General features: G+C 38.2%; 1 pseudogene across 1 annotated transcript in view; it reads left to right on the top strand.

The window, feature by feature from the left end:
* Positions 1 to 5,034: 5,034 nt before the first annotated feature.
* The window catches only part of LOC143888314 (protein RETARDED ROOT GROWTH, mitochondrial-like), a 32,450-nt pseudogene continuing 12,232 nt past the window's right edge, over positions 5,035 to 25,252 (top strand). Inside the window, exons 1-5 of the transcript XR_013254531.1 lie at positions 5,035 to 5,588; positions 5,680 to 5,791; positions 12,970 to 13,132; positions 23,383 to 23,531; positions 23,632 to 23,783. The product of XR_013254531.1 is annotated as a protein RETARDED ROOT GROWTH, mitochondrial-like (transcript). The remainder of the gene's footprint in view (positions 5,589 to 5,679; positions 5,792 to 12,969; positions 13,133 to 23,382; positions 23,532 to 23,631; positions 23,784 to 25,252) is intronic.

Consider the following 25,252-nt stretch of genomic DNA (forward strand, 5'->3'; position numbering starts at 1 on the left):
AGAGCCTTGGGTTTCTGTCAAGTTACTCAGATAAATGCCTTTATTATCGTTCTGTGTCGAATAAGGTCGCAATTATTTGCTTGTATGTAGATGACATGTTGATTCTTGGTTTCGATCTCTCTGTAGTGAGTGACGTGAAACTAACCTTGGGTAAAGAATTCGACATGAAAGACCTGGGTGTTGTTGACACCATTCTTAGTATAAAAGTAAGTTTTGAAAGGCAAGGAATTTCCCTTAGCCAAGCCCATTATATTAAAAAACTACTTTCTATATGGGAATGCAGTGAGTGCAAACCTATTGAGACACCATTTGATTATACCAAGAAGCTGATCTCTAATGAAGAAGACAGTGTGAATCAGTTAGATTATTCTAGACTGATTGGTAGTCTCATGTATGCTATGAGTTGCACTAGGCCAGACATAGCCTTTACAGTTGGCATGCTGAGTCATTTTATTAGTAATCCTGGCCATGAGCATTGGGATGCCCTTATGAGGCTGATGAGATCCCTTAAGGGTACTCAAAACTATGCTCTTTGTTATGGTGGCCATCCTCCTGTTTTGGAAGGATATTATGATGCATCATGGGGCTCAGAATTAAGAGACAGTAAGTCTACCAGTGGTTATGTATTTACCCTGGGTGGAGCTGCTGTTGCGTGGAAGTCAAACAGACAGACTTGCATTGCCTTGTCGTCTATGAAATCAGAACTTTATGCTCTAGCTTCAGCTGCAGATGAAGCAGAGTGGATAAAGAATCTGATTATGGACATTCCACTTACTAGGTTAAGGATTCATTCCTTAAGTGTCTTCTGTGATAATCAAGCTACAATTACGATTGTGAAGAACTCACTCTTTAATGGTAAGATGAGACATCTTAGGCTGAAACATGCCATGCTGAATTATCTCATTGAACACAGGATTATCACTTTGATTGATGTGAGATCGAAGGATAATATGGCCGATGCTCTCACAAAAGGATTGAATAAAGATCAAACATTCAAAATTGTAAAGGAAATGGGATTAAAATCTGTAATGATAGAGAAAAATTAAGTTAAAGCCTTTATAGAAAAGACTTAACTTATATTATCCAGGTTATGGACTTAATCTACATTCTCCATGTTCATTTGATTTTTCGAAAATTCTTTGTATGGCCCTAGATAAGCACTTGATATGTTTTCTTTATGTTTAAAGTTGTTGTATATCATTCCACACTTGCTGATATACCCTCTTTTGAGATAGGTTGTACATTCCACATTTGATGATACAATTTAACTCAAACTTTGTTATCCTGTTTGGGAAGGGTTGGACATTCCACACTTGATGTTTCAACTTGACTCAAATATGGATAAGATGACTTAACATTTTATGGAAACATGAAATGGTTGTTTGCAAAAGAAACCAATTTTTGGTCTTGTTCTTTATTGAAACTTGAACATTATATTGAATGGTTCTTTGCAAAACAAGCTATTTTGGTCTTGTACTTTTTCAGCCATTCATGTGTGTAATTTATGTTTTACACAAATGGTTGGATTCATTCTCATGAAATCCATATTGTGGTAATTCACAGGGATTGGCGAAAAAGGAGGAGCGCATCTTGATTTTGACTTTGATGAAGATGACTTACTTGATGAGTAAATCTTCTAAAGTTGTAAAGACTGAGTGCCTTCTTTCCGTATGTGTATAGAGTTCACTTATATGTGAAACTTTATTTTTGGATCTTGATGAGAATCATACCCCATGAATGAATTTTTCTAAGATCAGTGAGGTTCATGTATATATGAAACTTCATTTTTTGGTTGAGTTTATTGTATATAAAACTCTTGTTTTGTTCATAAAAGTATTTGTGTTTTTTAGTTGGATTACAGATCTTTTATGATAATGTGATGTGGATAGTTCAATATATTGTTTGAACATCACACTTTCTATCTATGGATCGTGCTATATGTAGAACATAAGGAGGAGATTGTTGGATATATGTTCAAATATAAGCCCATAGATAATGGACCTAAGTGTAGTGGGCCTTATGGGCTTCAGCCCATTAACTTAACCGACTCAATCACCGACTCAAACCCTTCAATATTTACCAACGTAAATAGGGGCTGGGAGCAGCGATCTTGGCATTCCACTTTGATGCCTTGTACGAAATGCTTCAAGCATTCTACTCTCTTTTTCTCTCCACAGATTCAACAATTGCAAAGGAGGAGGAAGCCGCACCAAAGTGGATTGATCAAAGTTGCCTTCTCCCGTGCCCTGAACCCGACTTGCTTACTATGCGAGCTACAAGAGCGAGCCGAGCCGTATCTGGATGGAAGACCAAGCAGCTAGACTCGGCGGGCCAAAGCGGCGAAGAACAAATAGAATTTGCTACGAAAGCCGGGCTAACGAGGGTGTTCCTGTGTATGAGAACATCGTAATGGAGAAGGTTAGCCATAATAGGATTTGTTTTGCCGAAATTTAAAACCATGATTACAATTGTCCTTGTTTTCTTAATGATAAATTTCTTTTCCTAGGTTTAATCTTATCATCAATATTTGCACGGCAAACAATGGATAACTTATAACTTGGAAACGATCATATGCTGGATAGGTTGTTCTAAAATCAAACAGCTACCTCATAAAAAGACCAACACATCCATTTATGTTTTGATGGGGTGTGGCCCACCAATTTACCTCATGATTTGATGGGGTAAGTTTTTTTTTACCTCCACGCAACCTATGCATAAGGGGGCCTCCAATTTTACACCTCATATTTTGATGGGGTGGGGCTCATTATTTTACACCCATGCACAACATGACCATGCTAGTGTATGTAGAAATGAGTGTTTTACACCTTGTTTGTTTTTAATATTTCGGATGGGTATATTCTAATGTGTATTTTTGAAGGAGTTTTTTGATGCAGTGGGGGGTATCATTTCTACATATACTAGCATTCTTTAGCCCATGCTATGAATACATGTAATATAATGGCCCTATCCCCATCAAAACACGAAGTGTAAAATCGTATGCTCCAACCTATGCATAGGTTTGGGTAGAGATCGTGAAACCTACTACCCCATTAAAACACGAGGTAAATTGGTGGGTCACACCTGATGCATGAGTTTGAGTTGAGTTGGTGGGACCCACCCTATCAAAACATATAGGATTGCGAGTGAGATAATTTTCGCTAGTTCACATATACAAACATTTTGGTCTTTTTATGAGTAAAAAAATGTCTATCGTGGCTATTTTGGTGACATGATCCGAATTGCAAATGCCGGATTTGCAAATCCATGATTATTTGTAAATTGCCAACCTAAAAGACTCTTTTGCAAATAAAGCAAAGGAGAAGACTTGTTTCGCCTACTCAACTCAACTCAACTCAACAAAGCCTTTGTCCCAAACTAGTTGGGGTCGGCTAAATGAAACTGTTAGGAATTAACAATGCAGCAGAATAACGATGCAAAAGATAAACGAAAAATCACACAAACAGAACACACAGATTTACGTGGCTCACCCATCCAGTTTGGTATGGGCTGCGTCCACGGCAGAGCGATAAGCCAACGATTCCACTATTCTGAAGAAGAGATTACAAAACCCTCACAACTCTATATGGAGGCTTCTGATATCACATACTTTTATATGGTGTTCTCAAACACGTTACAATAAAGGGAAAAACCCTAATTCAAGAAAGTACAAAACTACACCCAATCGGGAAAAAGTGTACATTATCTTCCAGATTAGATTGAGATCAGGCTTCACCAATAACAAAATCCTTTAGAAAAAATTCATGAAGAAGGTAAAAGGGATACGCCCAGCTCTAATCTTGGTTCTAGTTGGGTTCTTGTACGTGGATCATTTTCTTCCATTCTATCATATCCAAGGTCCTGTTCTATGTTATGTTCCTAGCTATCAAGTCTTTCCTCACTGTTTCTACCCAAGTTGTTTTCGGTCTGCCCCTACCTCTTTTTAGTCCATCAATTTGGCACGAGTCGCCTCTTCTCGCCGGAGCAGCCAAAGGTCTACGTTAGATATGTCCAAACCATCTTAAGTGGGTGCTCTATCATCTTCTCCTTAATTGGAGCCACCCCCACCTTTTTATGAATGTCTTCATTTTTAATTCTATTTAGCCTTTTGTGGCCGCACATTCATCTAAGCATTCGCATCACCGTTATACTCATGGCAAATTGAGGAGAAGATGAGAAAAAGATTACAGGCAGTGAGTGGTGGAATAAGTAGGGAAGAGACAAGCAGTGGTTGGTTGCTTGGCAAATAGTGGTCGAAATTTTGAAATTTTGATTGAATCGTTTTTCCCAAAATTTCAGTAAGAAATTTCAGGAAAATCGCAAAAAAACTGAAAATTTGACTTTATGTAATATTCTCCCAAAATTTCGACCGAAAATTTAGCACAGGATAAAATATTGCTTTTTTGATTTCGTTTGATTTGGTTTGATTTCGAACAAAATTTCAAAATTTCAGGAAATTTCGGTTTCGGTGAGGACCGAAACGTATTCCGAAACCGAAATTTAAAACCTTGTTAGAGAGTAGGGAAATATGTAGGGAATGTCATTACCAATAAGGGGGAAAGAGAGAGAGAGAGAGAGAGAGAGAGAGAGAGAGAGAGGGAGAGAGGCATGTTCTCTCTAATTTTTAAGCAAAATCACATATTTTTGTGGAGTAAGATTTGAAAGTTATACAGGGGATAAAAATAAAAATGCTATCTTAGTGGACATACAATAATATCATACATAATTAGTGAGGAGCAAGGCTTTAAATTTCAGTTTTGGGTGTAATTTTGGTCCTCACGGAAAGCAGAATTTTAGCCAAAATCCTGAAAATTTGGCCGAAATTTGTTAGAAGCGCTCGAAATGTCATTTTTTAAGCTGAAATTTTGGAAATTTCGGTTGAAATTCGGTAAAGAAATAAAAAATTATTATTTTATCAATAATTTCGCGACCGAAATTCGGTAAATTTTTGGCTATTCTAGTTTCGGTCTTGAATTTCGGATTTTGGCCGAAATTTAAAACCCTGTGGACTACTGGGGGGACGGGGGAGATACTTAAGCAGTTGAATACAATAGTAGCCAGTACAAGGAAAGGCATCCCAAATCCAAACAAAAATCGGGGATGCCGATTTCGTGCAATCAAAACCCCCGACAAGGCGAGTATTAATTGGTGACCTGACTTGAAAACAGAAGAGAAACCTCTCTCTCTCTCTCTCTCTCTCTCTCTCTCTCTCAGACTAGAGAGGTTTCTAAACCCTCTCTCTCTCTCTGCTTTTTTTGTGTGTAAGCGGTAGTAGTATTTGTAATTTAATCCGGCATGTTGAGAACACGATCGCGTCACGATCTCTTCAAACTAATCCTCTCTCGTTTCTCTTCTCTCACAACCCTCTCTCCTTCTCTCCCTTCCCCTCTTACAAATACCAAAACCCTAACTTCTTCCCACCCCTGCACCATCTTCTCTTCTCTATTTCGCCCCTCTTTATCTCTCCATTCCAAAATCACCCTCTTTCGACCCTTTTCCTCTTCAGTCGCCTCCACCCAGAGATTAGAATGCGAGAAGAAAGAAGAGGATGAGAGATCTATTCCCGTCAAAGCCTATTTCCGTTCTACCAGGTGGGTCCCATCTCTCTTTTTCTCACTCTATTTTTATGCTTTTTTTTTTTTTTTGGGTGATTTGTTGTGGTTATTTATGATGTTTTCGCAGTATCGATTTGAAAGGGTTGCAGCATCAGAATGATATTAATGTCATCAAACCTATTTCTCGTTCTACCAATTACATTGTTCTCAGATATGGTGATACCCATGTCAATAATCATGTAAGCTCTTCATTCTTTTTGTTTTTCACTCCTTGGATTGTTGAATCTAGCATCGATTTCGAACCCCACAGAAGTAGTTCTTTCTGGGTGTTGATTGAAGTCGTTGGAAACGATGGAATTTTTTAAGATCAAACACCTAGTGGCATGCATTGTCCCGCTATATGTGGAACACTAAGGCTCATTCTAGATATAGATATTTCACATGTTTTGAATGCTGATGATTCTGCCATTTCTTTTACTTTTCAACTTATTCATCTTATCACTTGAATGAGTATTGCTGTCACCTTGATATATTAGTTTTTATTTTTGGGAATTGCTAGCGTCCGTCACAAAAGGCATTTCGCGGCTGGTCCGACATGAGACAGACCAGCTGCGAAATGCCTTTTGCGATGGACCACTAGCGAATCCCTCTATTTTTTTTTTAATATCAAGTTGAAGGGGTCAATATTTTTTTGGCAACCAATGAGATATTAACACTAACGGAGCTAAGTTTAACAACCAGTGAGAAAGTCTCTTGATAATTGATCTCATAGAATTGAGTGAATCCTTTTGTTACCAAGCAGGCCTTTTACCGATCTATCCACCCACCTGGTTTGTGCTTGACAGTGTACGCCCGCATACATCTGACCACATCTTTGCCTTTTGGCAACTAGATCCCAAGTATGATTATTGTGGTTCTTGCATTTCTCCAACCATTGCTCCTTTCCATTGTGGATGAGCTAAGGCATCTGAATCTTGGTAGGAATTAAAAATGAAGCAATTGAAGATAGCCAAGCTTTGTTGGAAGGTGATGGGCTCGTAGGAAACAAAGTTAGAGATAGTGTGAGAAGTATAAGAATATTTATGGTTTACTCTTTTTGCATAAGGAAGGAGGTAAGTCATGAGATAAAACAACAGCATGTGATACAATAGGAACAATACTTGAATTCATGCAGAGGCAGAGTGATGAAACTTTTCTTTGCCCATAATGACTCGATGATTCCCCAACGAACCTATGAATCAACAACTTCTCATTGATCTTTTGCTCGTTCCCATGATAAATTCAACAAACTTACGGTGGATGTGAATTTCTACACTGTAAATCATAATGGTCAATCACACTGCAATGGGTGTTCAATATTTTTTTTTGGAATGGAATGTTTTGACATTTCGCTCATTTCAATCTTCGATTTTGAAAAGAAATTTGACGGAAATGTAAGAAGTTAACTACTTTGTAATTGGAACAAAAAAGAGATAGGAAAAACTAAAAATATAACCTTATATTCATTTGACATATCATTTACTAATGACAGGTTAATATTTATAGGAAAAATGCTAAAAGCACATGCATTAAAAAATGAATCTGATTGGAATAGAATGGAACAAACTAAAATGATCATATTAGTCTAGAATATCTAGAATTGACAAGAACATGGGTTGGTATGTTCCAGTACAATTTCTATTCTAGGTCTTTTACCATAATTGAAGGCTTTGAAATTTTGTGGTAAACGGAACGAAATTGACAACTATGGTGCAGCTAATTCGTAGAGGATAAGCAACATTATGGATGAGATGTTAGAGCTAGATAAAGGACATATCAGTTCTTTTTGTAGAGGAATAAATGTTTGACGGTGGGGCCTATCTTTTGTATTATCGCACGGTTACAGGGGTTTATTTCTTTTTGTAGTGAGTTTTTAGTTTACATGGTATTTTTGTAACTTTTTCTTCTCCTTGTAAATTTAAGTTGCTTAATTTTGTGGCTGAAGTGAGTGGGCCCTATTTATGATGTTGCACGTTTCATGGTCAATGAATAAAAGTGAGTGTTCGTGTATTGGAGAAAACTCCAACCACAAACACCCTCTTCTCTCTTTCTCTCCACTCTTCTCCTCATTCACCTTTTTACCTCTTCTCTTCTTTTATTTCCTTATTCTGTCTCTTTTACTCTCCCAGTCATTGTTTCAAAACTCCCCCTGTGTCATTGTCGACTCCCCCAAGTCAACTCCCTTTTAACTTAGCCGCGTTGTTGTCCAAGTCCGTGTTTTGCCCTACAAGGTCAATCAGAACCCCTTTGACTCTCCCTAGTTATGACCACACCAACTGAGATACTCAGCTGCATAAACCAAGTACTTGGCCGTGCCGAGTTGACTAGGATTTACTTAGGCCATATTTTGGTCCGCATCAGGGTTTTAAAAGTCCTTATTTTTCATTTTTTGGGAAATCAGTTTCTCTTCCTCACCTGGATTGTGATATTCGTCTTCCTGTTTTTGTTGACAATCAAATAGAAATTGTTACATCTACTGAGATGCCATTGCATGTTTACTATAGATGAGCTCCTCAGGCAATGCAAGTCATTCATTGCGCTCCTTCCTCGGATTCTTCTGATACTTATCCTTATCTTGTTTCATTTTTTGACCTTCTCACTGCTTTACGAAAAGGAAAGAATTCTTGCCCTCATCATCCATTGGCGATTTTGTCTCTTACCAGTTTGCTTCTGCTTCATTCCATGCTTTTCTTGCTTTTGTTTCTTCTATTCCCGGTCCTACTGAGCTTGCAAATGCCTTTTCTCATCCAAAAATGAAAAGTGACTTTAGTTGAGGAAATGGCAACACTTGAAAAGGAGAAAATTTGTGATGTAAGTGAATTGCATGGGACGGAATGTTTTAGGATGTCATTGGGTTTATATCATCAAGCATAAACAGGATGGATCCATTGACAGATATAAAACCTGTTTAGTTGCAAAAAAATTTACTCGGATCGATGTTGTAGATTATAAGGGGACTTTTGCCCCTGTAGCTGAGTTGAATTCTATTTGTGTTGATGTGAAGAATGCCTTTTTTCATGGTGATCTTTCAAAGGAAATTTAAATCTTCAAGGTTTTTATCATAAAGGGGAGAGAGGGAAAGTGTGTCATCTTGTAAAGGAGGTACAAGGCTTGAAACGGGCAGCGCGAGCATGGTTTGACAACTTAAGTGGTGCTCTCCTCAACATTGGTTTTAGGCTGAGTGTTTATGATTATTCTGTGTTTGTATTGTTGGCAGAAGCTCATATTACTATTTTGGTAGTATATGTGGATGATGTTGTTCTCACAAGGGATTGTCTTGAGGAGATTCTCGAGGTAAAGAAGTATTTGGGCAGTATTTTCCATATTAAAGATGTTGGCCTTTGCAAATATTTTCTGTCCATTGAAGTTGCTAGATCAAGGAGAGGCATGCTTATTTCTCAGAGAAAATGTCTTAGATCTTTTCACAAACACTGGCCTTCTTGGAGCAAAATTTGTTGATAGTCTTATTGAGCCGAATCATCAAATTCATTGCGAAATTCCTTATCCTTTGAGAGATGTTACATGCTATCAGCAAACTGTTTGGAAAACTTGTTTATTTGACTATTACACGTACAAATGTTACTTTTGTTGTGGGTTTGGTGAGTCAATTCATGCATAAACCATGCAATCTTCATTATGAGGTTGTATTTGCATTCTGAAGTACCTAAAAGGATTACCAGGTAAAGGTATTCTCTAGTAGAATAATGGCCACTTGAATGTTAGAGAGTACAGTGATGCTGATTGGCGCGACTCTTTTGATGATGGGAGGATTACCAATGGGTATTGCATGCGTGTTGGAAGTAATTTAGTGACTTTGGCAGAGTAAGAAGCAAACTCTTGATTCTCGTTCTTCAACAAAAGCTTAGGGCGTGTTCGGCAACCATTCTCATTTTTTCCTGTAGAATCGGGCGGAAACGGGTAGATGAGAATCCAGGGAAGCGACACCGAGTCGCTTCCTAATTTCTCATCAATTACGGCTAAACAATAGGAATGGATAGAAACGGGCTTGGTGGGCCGAATTTGCCGAACAAGACTTTCTCTCTTTTTTATTGTGTATTTCATTCTCTAGCGCCTAAAAAGTAGGAAACACCACTTTAGAATGGTTGCTGAACACGCCCTTAATATCAGTTGATGGCTGATGCTACATCTTAGCTAATGTGGCTTCGTTCTCTTCTTACATATATGGGTATTGAGGTATCTACCCCTATTAAGATTCATTATGATAATCAAGCCTTCATACATATTACCTCTAATCCAGTGTTTCATGTGAGGGCTATGCACATAGAGGTGAAATGTCTCTTTGTTTGTGAGAAAGTGTCTTCCCAAACTATCTCTGCTCCATTTGTTTGATTTGCGCCTTAGTTGGTCGACATATTTACTAAAGGTACCATTCGAGCTTATCTACATGATATAATCATGGTTATAAATTTCCACTGAAATCGACACGAAATGATCGAAATATTTCCGTTTCCATCCACACCGAAACCAAAACGACCGAAATGCATAAACCAAAAGCGTAAGTGTAGTAGTAGTATACTATATCAGTACATGTTACATAATTATATTTATATGAATTGCATGCGAAATATTGTACACGTATTGTGTATACATATTTATATGAATTACATGTGAAATTTGGTACTAGTTTGGGACAAAGGTTTAGTTGAGTTGAGTTGAGTTGAGTACATGTGAAACTTGGTAGGTACTAAATTATCAAGCATGCACTATCGTGCATGTCACTAAGTGGTCGATATTTTTAAACCATTCTGGATAGTTGTCTTGCTTATGTGATGGTTTCTAAGCGTGTATTTGTGCTTATTCTAGCATTTTCTGAAGTTTTGTCTGTGAATTCTATCTATATGTTTCTATGATTTTATAGGATTTCCACCGAAATTTCCAATCAAAACCGAAACGTTTTTGTTTCCATGGCGACCGAAAGCAAAACTGAAACCAAAATTTAAAACCTTGGATATAATTGGGAAGCTGGGCCTGCATGATATTTATGCTCTAGCTTAAGGGGGAGTGTAGTAGAGTAAACTTTTGAAGGTGGGTCCCATCTTTTGTATTATTTTATGGTGAACAAGGTTTATTTATTTTTGTCGCGAGTTTTTAGTGTAAATGGTAGTTTTGCAATCTCGTATTTCCCTTGTAAGCTTAAGTTGCAATGAATAAAAGTGAGGTTTGTGTGTTGGGTTTTCTTCAACCACTCTCTTCTCTCTCTCTCTCTCTCTCTCTCTCTCTCTCTCTCTCTCTCTCTCTCTTAATACTCTTCTCGTCCTTCTTCATCTCTTTACCTCTTCTCTTCTTCTGATTCCTTGTTTTCCCTCTTCTACTCTTTCAACCTTGGTTTATAACACTTCTCAATTCTAAGTGAAGCCAATGATGTAGCAAACATGCTGCTAAGATAGGGTGTAATGAGTTGTTCAAAAATGAAAGAACAAAGGATAGATGTAGTGAGACTGGGCTTGACTAATGATCAAGCTAAGCCCCTTGTGTAAAATACTTAGCCCTATATTTTCTTTATTTTATAAAACTCGTCACTTGTTAAAAAAATGTGTTCCAACCTTTTTCTTTTGGTAGGTGAAAGATTCCAACCTTGGTATTGTACATCTTGTTCTTTTTTCCACAAATTTTCTCCAATGCTGGTAGAAACATATTAATTCAAACGTACATACCATATTTATGGGGAAATAATTCCAACATGGTAACACCTAAGGTTCAGTTCTACTCAATAGCTAAGAATAATAGTTCCCATGAACATGGCATGGTTTGCTTCAAAAAACTGTTGAACTGAGTTTGAAGACTAGTAATCTACTCTAGCTTTTGCTTCTTATTATTATAATAGATAAAGTTAACTTTGTCTGTGGACCTCCTAACTTCTTTAGGTTGGTTAATTCCATGAGGAGGCCTTCTTTGGTAAAGTTGTAATTTATGGACATAATACTTTCTATCACTATTTCATCTTTCACTCTGTTTTTTGGTTTTTTCATGGAGATTTTTTGTTGTTGTGCACCTTTGTGTTGCCCAAACTTTTGAAGCATAGAACAAACACATTTATAGCTGACCATAGTTAGCAAAACGTGATTCAGCAAAAAAATGGGACGGCAAAAATTTGAGTTTAATATAGTACTGGTTCAAAAAAACGTAGTAAAAAATGGAAACACAAGAAAATGAGTTTAGAATTTTGTCATTTACAAAATTTGATGAGGGTAAAATTGGAAAGTTGGCCAAAAAAAGGTGTTTAAAATGTTTAAAACGTGTTTAAAACGTTTGCCTATAAAAAAACAGAGTTTTATTTGTTGTAAAAGTTTTAAACGGATTTTTAAACGGCACACAAATAAAACAGGTTTTTTTTTTTTTTTTTTTCAAAAAAATGCCGTTTAAAACGGAATTTTGGTAACTATGTATCTGACAGGGAACTCAAGTTCTAAATCATTGTCAGTGTTCTTATGGCATTTCAAGATCAAATTCAGGGGCTTGGATATTTATTTACCAGTCTTATCATCCTTTGTAAGGAATTTTACAGGGTAGAACACACCCCTAAAAGCTAGCCTTTAGAGGGAGGGTGCCATTCCCTTATAACCCATCCCCATCCATCTTACTTAACCGATGTGGAACTATTTTGCTTTTGCGTGGAACCCCAACAATCTCCCCTTCCACGCGGAAGCAACGTGGACAATCTCCCCCTCCACGCGGTGGCAACGTGGACAATCTCGCCCCTCCACGCGGTGGCAACGTGGGAACCACGGGATGCTACACCGGGGTTTCTGAGATCTTCCCTGAGGGGCATTCCCGCCCTCGGAGGCAAACCGGGGTTACCACGCCCTGAGTTCTGATACCATTTGTAGGGAATTTAACCGGGTAGAACTCACCCCTAGAAGCTAGCCTTTAGAGGGAGGGTGCCCATTCCCTTATAACCCATCCCCATCCATCTTACTTAACCGATGTGGGACTATTTTGCTTTTGCATGGAACCTCAACATCCTTGAATGCATTTTTTGTATTTTAGGCATCACGGAATCTTGTGTGCATTATTATTTAAAAAAACCAAAAGCTTATGTATATGTTTTTACTTCTATCTGTTAAATTGATCATGATGTTTAATTTGGAGGTTATTTCTTTCGAATGTATTCAAGACAAGATATCCATGTGTGTATTGTTGACCCATTAATACTGATAATTAGTGTCATGCATTGGCTTGTATTTTTACTTTATTGGCAGCACTGTCTAAAGTAGAATTTAAATTAATATTATCATTACAGTGCAATGTATAGTATGTGACACTTAAACTTGATGCATTAGCCAAAGAGGCAGTGCCTTAGCTGATATCTCAAACTATGTATTAGTTTGAAAGCTATGTGATGAAATCTATGTTTCAGGGTGTGGAGGCTAGCTTTGGAAGTGGGAGTAACTGTTGTTACATGGTAGTTTTTCAATATGGATCTATCATCTTGTTTAATGTTTCTGATCAAGATGTTGATCAGTATCTGAAGATCGTAGAAAGGCACGCTGCCGGATTGCTCCCAGAAATGAGAAAGGATGGTGAGCTCTTTCTTCCTGACTGGTCAGATCTAATATAATTTGTTCTTAGTCTCTGCAAATCTAATATAATTTGGTCAGAAAAGCACGCCAGCTGTTTATCTATCATTACGTTTTTGGACAAATGTAGGTCTTGTTATTTGAATGCAAGAAACACTGAAAGGATGTTTTGAGATCTTTCTGGACTTCTTTCCTGTGTTAAATTCATAAACATGTGAATAAAAATATCAAATAAGTTGGGCATTGTCCAGTGCACCAAATTTCTTAATATTAATTCATAGCCCGTCTTGCTGTTCTTTAGGGCTGTAGTAGGACCCCATGATTGCTCATTTGTGATTAAGGCATCAAGTTTTATTGTTTTATATTTATTTGTCTTTTTTCATCTATGGTGATTGTGGAAAATTGTTTGGTCTTGATGCATCAGAGGAACATGTTAAAACAATGTACCAAACAAGGTCTAGATCTCATTAAAATGTTATTTGAAAAATAACATGACCCTCAAGATTTAGCTGTTGGAGTGATTCTGTGATTGTAAAAAAGGTAACCAAGTCAGATTGTTATAACTGCTAGAGTTGATGCGGCTCTAGTATAACGTTTTTGAAAATTTCATTTTGACACACAAACTGTAGATAAAGTTTCTAAATACCAGCATGGGACTGGGCCCGCTCCAATCTGACTGTTGGATCTTGGGATCAACTCAAACCAACCGTCAAACTTATGATCAGATCCGTTCAGATTGTTCCCTTTAATGATAATGGTAAAACTTTGACATCTGCATGAACTTTAAAATCTGATTTCAACGATTACAGGAGGCTTCTCTATTTTGGACAGTAAAAAGAATAATGAAGATATTGCATCAGGGATGAAATAGGGAAGTCAATGTAGAACACAGGGCCTCCCACAACTGGATCGAAGGCGTCACACCCACATGTGACCCACAGGCAATCATGACTTCACATCAATATCAAGTAGAGGAAAAGATTCCTCTGTAAGCAAACCTTGGGTTGTATTCATAACATAACGTGTAAGAGAGATGGCTCGAATGTCTTCATATATAGAGAAAAGAAAAGACTAGAAAGTTCTAAAACCCTCAACTAATGATCCCCGCTTAATAAAAATAACATTCTCTAGAAATATCTTTACAAGCCCTATGAGAATAGCCACCCCCGCCCCACCCCACCCCACCCCACCCCACCCCACCCCACCCCACCCCACGCCACCCACACCCACACAGACCATAAAACTTTATGAGCCCCATCCTTGCACTTAGTGACTTAAGTTCAGTTGAATTAAATATCCACTTCCTGTTTGTTGATACGTTTCCATGAAGGCATGGATTTGCGAGTGTGGAGATGTTTTGAAATTCTATTTGTGTGGGTTTATAATTTTAATTTTGAAGGGTTGCTTCGTTGTATGATTTGGAATAATAATTGAGGATTTGCGGGGATGATGATGCTATAGTACTTGTTTGGTTAACTAGGATTTTAGCGATATTGAAATTTAATGTTTTTATGTTTTTTCAAGCCACCAAGCCCTATTGCCCTTACCACAAAAAGGCCGAGAGAATCTGTAATTTTTTTTAAGGGTGTGAAAGATTGGAAGGACATTTAGTTGAGCTCCCAAACGCTTGAACCAATGAACCTAGGGTTCTATGATTGGGCTTGAGACAACTATCCCAACTAAGGTTCATCTCCTTTGCCTCCTTGGTATGTAATTAGAGGTTCCCTTACAAGTAGAAGAACAAACTATTGACCATTCCCTCCTACCTGAAGGTATTATTTTATCGAACTATGATCGGATTACGGTTTCTAAGTTGACTTTTGTTTTGTCCCTTCTTTTTTTTTGGTATGTAGCTGCTAGTTCAAACCCAAATTCACTTTTTCCTTGTGGTCCTCATCTATGCTCATCTTTTGATGGATGTTTTTTTAAGGTACTTTAAATGGATGATTCTTCGTTTCAAGGTTGTGGGTTTCCTGTCGAAGAAGCTGTTGGACAGTCGTCATGGTTTGTTGATGATGCTAGGTCGCAATATTTCGACATGACAATCAACGACGTAGATGTAGATGGGTTACTTATGGGTGAAGATCTAAATGAAGGTAATTTTGTAGAGGTTGGTGATGATGTGAATGGAGATGAGAGTATAGAGAATAAGCCGTTTGTTGGCCAAGTGCTCGAAAGAAGTGAGGATGCGTACGATTTTTATAATGCTTATGTGTTGGTTCAAGGTTTTAGAATACGAAGATCCACTACAGCCAAGTCGTCGAAAACAGGAGATGTGATATATAGGACGTTTGTATGCGCTAAGGAAGGAAAGAAAGATCCTAATGACAAGCGAAAGGCTGGTAGGGAAGTGAAGGAGCATCGCATTGTGAGAGTGGGTTGTGAAGCAAAGATGTTGATAAAATTGAGAGATGGGAAGTGGAAAGTGACAGCCGTTCATGACATACATTCCCATGAGCTTACCTCCCCACTTAAAAGACGCATGCATTGTTCACACAATCAACTCCATAAGACTGGAAATTGTAGGAATTTGATATATACTTTTCATACCATAGGGATGTGGTCTCCTGGTATTGTAAAGGCTGCTAATGTTCTATCTGATGGAGCATCCAGGCTTTTGTCAGCAGACCAAGTGCAATCCCATTTGAAAGTGAAGAGGAAGAACAATATGGGCCAAGACGCTGTCATAGTGGCCAACCAACTCCAACAAAAATGAGCAGAAGACCCGAACTTCCTTTTTGCTCTGGAGTTGGATATGAGTGGTTCTTTGAGATTGATGTTTTGGGCTAATTCGAGGGCTAGAGATGCTTACGCTCTTTTCATTGATATTGTATTTGATGTGATGTATAGGGCTAATAGGTATTCGATGCCCTTCGCACCATTTACAGGAGGCAATCATCATAAGCAGTCTACCCTGTTCGGTTGTGCACTCCTAGCCGATGAGAAGGAGGAAACATTCACCTGGTTATTTGAGCAGTGGCTGATATGTTTGCATGGGAGAGCTCCAGGGGCTATCATTTACCGTTATGGACCTTGCGAAGGGAAATTCTATTAGGACTGTCTTCCCAAATACCCACCACCGACTTTATTCCTGGTACATTGGTAAGCACTTAGTTGAGAATGTTGCAGGCATGTGAATTCCAGGCAGTGACATTCCGAAGGATTACGATCATTGGTAAGAAACGACTGAAATAGATGAATGCGAGAAGGAATTGATGAAATTGGTGGAGAAGCATAACATTAAAAGATGATTGGCTAGGGAAAATGTGGGAGGTAATGAGACATTGGGTGCTAGTGTATTGGAGACATACTTTCACTGCAGGCATGACCAGTAGTCAGCGTAGTGAAAGTATGAACGCTTTCTTTGATAGTTTTGTTAACCAGAAGATTTCTCTGCGAGATTTCTTCATTGAATATGAGAAAGTACTTGTTGAGCGTCGAAAAAGAAAATCGAAGAAGATTTTAAGTCGAAAAACTCAGAGTGAACAATGAGGACAAGTAGCCCGTAGGAAAAGAAGCCTGCAAAAGTCTATACAAGGACAATATTTGCCTTATTTTTGGCTGAGCTTCAGACTAGTACTCAGTATTGGAATAAGAAGTGCTATAAAAATGGCAACGCGACAAGGTACAATGTAGTACGCAAGGGTCTTGATGTAAATACAATAAAAGAGCGTACGGTTGTGTATGACGATGCCGACGATATATGTGCAAGGTTTTAAATCTCGGTTTCGGTTTCGGTCATCAGCGAAATCGAAACGTTTCGATTTCAGTACTAAATTTCGGACGAAATCTTGTAAAAATTTCACTGAAATTTCCGAAATTTCTGAAACGTTTCGGCCGAAATTTCCGCAATTTCGGTTGAAATTTTGTACTTTTCCGAAACTATGTGCATTTCGTTTCATTTTCTACCGAAACCAAAATTTAAAACCATGTGCCACCTGTGATTGTGTGATTTTTTAGACGAAAGGAATATTATGCAGACATATATTCAACATATTTGATAAGAAGCATTTATGTGAGATTCCTGAGCGGTACTTCCTAAGGAGATGGACAGTTGAAGCACGATATCAAGGGTCTGGTAGAGTTCTTACAGGCGAAGAACGTCAGAATTGTGTAATTCTGTTTAGCAGGTGGTGCCACAAGGCAAAACTACGAAGACTAGAAGATGAATCTATTAATGATGAGGATCTTTTCAACAAGATGAATGAAATTTGCGACAACTTGTTGGTTGAAGTCAAGCGAAGGAAGAAAGATAAGCAAAGTCAAATGCCAAACATTGGCAGCCAAGTGCAGTCAAACATTGTGTGCAGTCAAATACCCGAGATAACTATTCGAAACCCACAAGTTATGAAGACCAAGGGCCGCCCAAGGGTTGCTTCATGGATCAAATCTTTGATAGAGACCGCCCAAGGGTTGCTTCACGGATCAAATCTTTGATAGAGACCGCCCAAGACCAACCAAAGAAACGAATGTGCTCGTATTGCGGGAAATTGAAACATTATGTCACAACTTCTCCAAAAAATGAAAACAAAAGAAAGAAACAAAAGGTTTGGAATATCTAGTTTTTCTTTAATTTAAAGTATCCATAGATTTTTTTATCAACGCAATTAATATTTATTGGTGTCAATAGGGGTAAGAGGTGGTCATGGAGAAGGTGCAAGACGTAAGGGAAGAGGAAGTGCAAGTGCAAAGGCAAGGGGAAGAGGAAGAGGAAGATATTGCTTCGTGTGGAGCTTTCTCGTGAGGTAACTTCATGAGAATTTTTGAACGTTATCAGCTAACGTTAGCTGGTAACGTTACCTTACCAGCTAACGTTACCAATGTAATTAATATTTATTGGTGTCAATAGGGGAAAGAGATGGTGGTGGAGGAGGTGCAAGATGTAAGGGAAGAGGAAGACGAAGAGGAATATCTTCATCTTCATGAAGTTATAAGGTATCAAAATTAGGCGTTATAAGGTAACGATAGCTAGTAACATTAGCTGATAACCTTCTAAAATTCTTATGAAGTTACCTCACGAGAAAGCGCCTCACGAAGCAATATCTTCATCTTCCACTTCCTCTTCCCTTACGTCTTGCACCTCCATCACCACCTCTTTCCCCTATTGGTACCAATAAATATTAATTGCGTTGGTAAAAAAATCTATGGATGCTTTAAATTAAAGAAAAATTAGATATTCTAAACCTTTTGTTTCTTTCTTTTGTTTTCATTCTTCGGACAAGTTGTCATATAATGTCCCAATTTCCTGCAATACGAGCACGTCCGTTTCTTTGGTTGGTTTTGGGAGATCTCTATCAAAGATTTGATCTGTGAAGCAACCCTTGGGCGGCCCTTGGTCTTCACAACTTGTGGGTTTCGAAGAGTTATCTCAGGTATTTGACCTCACACAACGTTTGACTGCACTTAGCTGCCAATGCTTGGCATTTGACTTTGCTTATCTTTCTTCTTTTGCTCGACTTAAACCAACAAGTTGTTGCAAATTTCATCCATCTTGTTGAAAAGATCCTCATCATTAATAGATTCATCTTCCAGTCTTCGTAGTTTTGCCTTGTGGCACCACCTCCTAAACGGAGTTACACAATCTTGACGTCTTTGCTTGTAAGAACTTACCCAACCCTTGATATCGTACTTCAACTATCCATCTCCGTAGGATGTAATGCTTAGGAATCTCACCTAAACGTTTCTTATCAAATATGTTGAGTATATGTTTGCATAATACTCATTTTGTCTCGAACATCACACAATCACAGGTGGCACATACATCATCGGCATCGTCACAATCAACCGTACGTCTTTTTACTGTATTTACATTAAGACCCTTGCATACTACATTGTAGCTTGTCACGTTGCCATTTTTACTACACTTATTCCAATACTGAGTATTAGCTTGAAGCTCAGCAAAAAATAGGGCAAATATTGTGCTTGTGTAGACTTTTGCAGGCTTATTTTTCCAATTGGCTACTTGTCCTCATTGTCCACTTCGAGTTTTTCGACTTAAAATCTTCTTTGGTCTCCTTTTTTTCGACGCTCAGCAAGTGCTTTCTCATTTTGAGGGAAGAAATCTTGCAGAGAAGTCTTCTGGTTAACAAAACTATCAAAGAAAGCATTCATACTTTCACTACACTGACTAGTAGTTATGCCTGCAGTGAAAGTATGTCTCCAGTACACTGTCACACAATGTCTCCTTACCTCCCACATTTTCCCTAGCCAATGATCTTCTTTGATATTATACTTCTCCACTAATTTCATCCATTCCTTCTCGTATTCATCTATTTCAGTCGTTTTATACCAATGATCGTAATCCTTCGGAAAGTTACTGCCTGGAATTCGCATGCCCACAACATTCTCAACCAAATGCTTACCGATGTTCCATGAACAAAATCGACGATGGGTACTTGGGAAGACAGTCCTAATAGCATTTTCCATGGCAAGGTCCATATTGGTAATGATAGCCCCTGGAGCTCTCCCATGCATACATATCAACCACTGCTCAAATAACCAGGTGAAGATATCTTCCTTCTCATCGGCTAAGAGTGCACAATCGAGCCGGGTAGACTACTTATGATGATTGACTCTTATAAATGGTGTGAAGGGCATCGAATACCTATTGGTCCTATACGTCACATCAAATACAATAACATCACTGAAAAGAGCGTAAGCATCTCTAGCTCTCGAATCAGCCAAAAACATCGATCTCAAAGAACCACTCGTATCTAACTCCAGAGCAAAAAAGAAGTCCGGGTCTTCTGCTCGTTTCTGTTGGATTTTGTTGGCCACTATGAGAGCGTCTTGGCCCATATTGTTCTTCCTCTTCACTTTCAAATGGGATTGCACTTGGTCCGCTGACAAAAGGCCGGATCTCCATCAAATAGAACATTAATAGTCTTTACAATACCAGAAGGCCACATCCCCATGGTATGAAAAGTATCTATCAAATTCCTACAACTTCCAGTCTTTTGGAGTTGATTGTGTGAATGATGCATGCGTCTTCTAAGTGGGGAGGTAAGCTCATGCGAATGTATGTCTTGAAAGGCTGTCACTTTCCACTTCCCATCTCTCAATTTTATCAACATCTTTGCTTCACAACCCACTCTCACAATGCGACGCTCCTTCACTTCCCTACCAGCCTTTCACTTGTCATTATGATCTTTCTTTCCTTCCTTAGTGCATACAAACGTCCTAAATATCACATCTCCTGTTTTCGATGACTTGGCTGTAGTGGATTTTCGTATTCCAAAACCTTGAACCAACCCATAAGTATTATAAAAGTCGTACGCATCCTCACTTCTTTCGAACACCTCGGCAACAAACGGCTTATTCTCTATACTCTCCTCTCCATTCACATCATCACCAACCTCTACAAAATTACCTTCATTTAGATCTTCCCCCTCGTCACCCATACGTAACCCATATGCATCTACATCATTGATTGTCGTGCCGAAATATTGCAACCTAGCATCATCAACAAACCCTGACGACTGTCCAACAGCTTCTTCGACATGAAACCCACAATCTTGAAACAAAGAATCATCAATTTAAAGTACCTTAAAAAAACATCCATCAAAATATGAGCATAGATGGGGAGCACAAGGAAAAAATGAATTCAAAAAGGGTTTGAACTAGCAACTACAGACCAAAAAAAAAAAAGGAGACAAAACAAAGGTTGACTTAGAAACCGTAATCCAATCATATTTAGATAAAATAATACCTTCAGGTAGGAGGGAATGGTCAATGGTTTGTTCTTCTACTTGTAAGGGAACCTCTAATTACATACCAATGAGGCAAAGGAGATGAACCTTGGTTGGGATAGTTGTCTCAAGCCCAATCATAGAACCCTAGGTTCAATGGTTCAAGGGTTTGGAACTAAATGTCCTTCCAATCTTTCACACCCTTAAATTTTTACAGATTCTCTCGGCCTTTTTGTGGTCAGTGCAATAGGGCATGGTGGCTTGAAAAAACATAAAAAATTCAATTTCAATGTCGCTGAAATCCTGGTTAACGAAACAAGTAGTACAGCATCATCCCCACAAATCCTCAATTATTATCTTAGAAGCACGAAGCGGGTGCAGGGGCGTGGGCAGGGAAGCGGGGGGGTCTAGAAGAGTCTAAGTTTGGGATCATCATGGGAGCGTGTATGTAATATTTTATTTATATATCTTTCAAAATTCAAGTACATAAAAAAATAGTAGTTTCTAACCATTTTCTTATGTATCTTTCAAAATTTAAGTACATAAAAAAGCAGTAATTTCTAACGATCTTCACCATCTTCATTTACATGCACTTGTTCCTTGCGCCTTCTGAAAATTCACAAGCCTTTGTGCTTGCGCCAATGAAGTATTTTGAGGAGTTCGAGAAGTTTGATGCATGGAAGTTAGTGGTGGGACTTATGGAGTAATAGAAGCAGGTGGGAGCGTCATGAGAGCGGTTTCTGTTTCTTTGGGGTCGCGCTCCCTGGAAGCTCCTTCCTAAGGAGTGCTGAATCGAGGTTCCGAGGTGGGAGCGGCACCTCGAGGGAAGATTCCTGCTTCTAAGATTATTATTCCAAATCATACAACGAAGCATCCCTTCGAAATTAAAATTATAAACCCACACAAATAGAATTTCAAAACATCTCCACACTCGCAAATCCATGCCTTCATGGAAACGTATCAACAAACAACTTGAAAGAAAAAATTCAATCCTCACACGTCCACAAACGAAGATAGAAGAAGCAAATCAAACCCATTTCTTTCATTAAAACACTAAAAAGAGAACCATTTACAACAACATAGAAAAAAAACCTTAAAATAACACTACAACAGAACATGATAAAATCCCACAAAGACAACAACTAAACTAATGAAAAAATCACTCCTAGAAGGCCATTTGCAGAGACTCACCAATCAACAATGAAATTTCTCTGGAAAAATCTCTGAAATTGAGGCCGTAGTTACAAAGTTTGGATTTGGGGAAAAAATCTGAGGGGCAAAATTAATAAAAAAAAAACTAAGAAGAGAGATCTTACAAACGATTCCGAGCTCTTCCTGGAAGGAGAGGAGCGTTGAAAGCCGTCGAGGTGAAACCCTAAACGAGAGAGAAGGAGATTTGAGCGAGTGGGGGAGAGAAGGCCCGTTGTTTGGTGGTTTTAGGGTTTTCAGAGAATGGGAGAGAAATTTTAGGCGTAAAGGAGAATATGAGAAAAATTAGGCGTTTTCCAAAATTCCCGTATTATGTTATCACCATCATATGTGGGTCCAGTTTTAACGAGCCAATGGGAGGCATTATAAGGCGACGACCGCAGCTAACATTAGCTGGTAACGTTACCAGCAACCCTTTTCTCTCTCTCTCTCTCTCTCTCTCTCTCTCTCTCTCTCTCTATATATATATATATATATATATATATATATATATATGAGGAAAATGATTGTGAGCTTGAAGCTCATATAGCTTATATGAGCTTGAGGGCCCAAACACATGTGGGCCAACGCCCTTACATAGATAGGGTGTGTACAAAAAATCAGCTCCATAGAATCATCCTAACCCATCCAAAAGTGGAGGGCAAAATGGACAGACACCGTTTGCCACAAATCTGTCCATTTTTGCCCTCCGCTTTTGGAGGGGTTAGGATGATCCAATGGAGCTGATTTTTGGTACACACCCTATCTATGATGGGGCCTTGCAAATGAATGGTTTGGATCACCACAAAAAATGTGGGACCCATGTGTTTGGGTCCTCAAGCTCATATAAGCTATATGAGCTTCAAGCTCACAATCATTTTCCTCTATATATATATATATATATATATATATATATATATATATATATTCAAAATCACTTCTTTTAATCGTGAAAATTGTCTTTTATTTACAGTTTTCTGGCTTGCTGTTAAAGGTTGTTTCAATTGCCAAATAGTTATCAACAGTAGCCTACAGTGTTTAATAATGTGAGGAGTTCCATTATCACTTATCTAAAGCCCCAGCTATCATTCATATCACCATTATATAATTTTAATATGCTATATATATTCTCAATTGGATGTCTATTTTTTAATATTAAATTAAATTGAAAATGGATCCACTTTCCTTGAGCATTTGGGTGGTCTTGGGAGGAGACATATTGTGTAGTTTTGTATCTTATGCTTTGTACATAGCTAGTATTTATGCTTTTGTATAAAATTTCTACTTTGATAACACTGGGAGGTTTTGATTTCTAAAGATCACAACTATACGTTGTCTTCATTTCAGAAGTTGATTGTTTGAATTTTGAAATTCTAGATTATATCGTAGTAGAAAAGCCAAGTCTAGAGACATGGATGCAAGGAGGGTTGGACAACATAATGTTGCAGAATTTGAACACAGATGGGATCCGTATCATCGGGAGTGTTCTCGGTCAAAGCATTGCTCTTGATCACTATATTTTTCAAGTATGTTTTGATTCTTTTTCGTAGGTTTTAAAAGTGAGAAATATGTCCTTTATTCTCGAATGTTAGAAGCATACTTCCAAACTTTTTTTCTCTCTTTTAGGTTGATGGACTGGTTGCAGAATTCACGGACATAAACCGTGAAATGGAGAAAACTGGTACCTTTGCCATGGAGAGGAAAAAGTTGTTTCAGCTAGTGGGAAAGGCAAATTCTAATCTAGCTGACGTGATTCTGAAACTTGGACTTTTTGAGAGGTAATAACATGATTTTAGTATTGACTATTGATGGAAAATTTGCATTTTTTTTACATTTGGCAATTTATATTTGACCAATTTTCAGTGGGGAAGTGATATATCCGCCCCCTTTCCTTCCTCGGGCCAGCTCCCTCTAGTGCTTTTATGATTACTCTTTTACACTGCAAGTAGGTGACCCAGGTAAGAAAAAAGGGTCGAATCTATCATTTTGGATAAAAAACACGTATTTACTTTTGAAAATTTATATTTCTTTATGTAAGTCTAGCAAACTTTAATGGGGAGGGTTTTGGTGGAGGAACACGATCCTCTTTGATGTCGATAGTCGAAGTCCTTTATTCTGAGGTTAGTCTTCCAAACTTCAATGTGTAGGCTCTTGGTAAAGGAATCCAAGCCCCTTAAATGTCAATATTCAAAACTTCTAGGAGGTTTGTGATTGGAACACAAATTTTGGATTACATCCTTCTTGCTCTTGATTGTTAGTAGAAAATGGGTAGAATCCTGGTGGATGTCAAGAGTAACTGATACTAGAAGAGAGGAGGCAATCTAAGGAAAGGCCTTTTGAAGTAAAGGAAATCTTGGGGTTGAAATCCATCAGTGTAGACTGTAAAGGCATGAAAGAGAATTCCCTTTTTTTTTTAATGGTAGAATTTCCTTATAGGTTAAAGGTCAAACACTCTCAAGATGGCAAATGACAGAGATCCATAGGGGCACAAAGATGCTCCACACCACAGATCTTAAATCCAATACTGCATACAGGGTCAAAAACCTTGTGTATAACGGCTGACCGTAACTTTTGGACCATTAAAATATTAATTTCATGCATGTGTCCATACTATCGATACACAAAAGCCTTGTATAATGCCAGAATGAGGGACATTTCCGCCCTCAAAGGCCGGGGTTACCACGCCCTGAGCTCTGATACATTTGTTAGGAATTTAACCGGGTAGAACTCACCCCTAAAAGCTAGCCGTTAGAGGGAGGGTGCCCATTCCCTTTTAACCCCATCCACATCCACCCGTTTTTACCGATGCAGGATAATTTGCTTTTGCATGAAACCGCAACAATGACTTTACATTTTTAGCATTGAAGTTAAGAAGACTATCGTGTTGCTATTTTAAAAAAAAAGACTATCACATGAATCATTTGAAATTAATTTCAAGTTGATCTGATAAATAATAAACATTTTGGTGTTTTTCGCATCTACGCATGTGAGTTTCTTTTGAAATCTATATTTAAGTTATTGATTGCTTTACGTTTTAACTTTGAAGTTAAAAAGATGTGCACCATGTGAAAACAATTTCAAGTTGATCCGATGAATAATAAAGATTTTGGAACTAGGTCAAATTCGGTCATAGTTTCCCATTATGTTAAACTCATTGTTTCAAAACGCAGATGCAGATCAAAATGCCGTCGAAGAAAATCGTAGTCAACTCGGCACGACTTGGTCGAGTACTCGGTTGACACGGCTG

The sequence above is a fragment of the Tasmannia lanceolata genome, unplaced genomic scaffold, assembly GCF_043159265.1.
Source record: "Tasmannia lanceolata isolate RefF3 unplaced genomic scaffold, GAP_Taslan_0.1 ptg000012l, whole genome shotgun sequence".
NCBI lineage: Eukaryota > Viridiplantae > Streptophyta > Magnoliopsida > Canellales > Winteraceae > Tasmannia > Tasmannia lanceolata.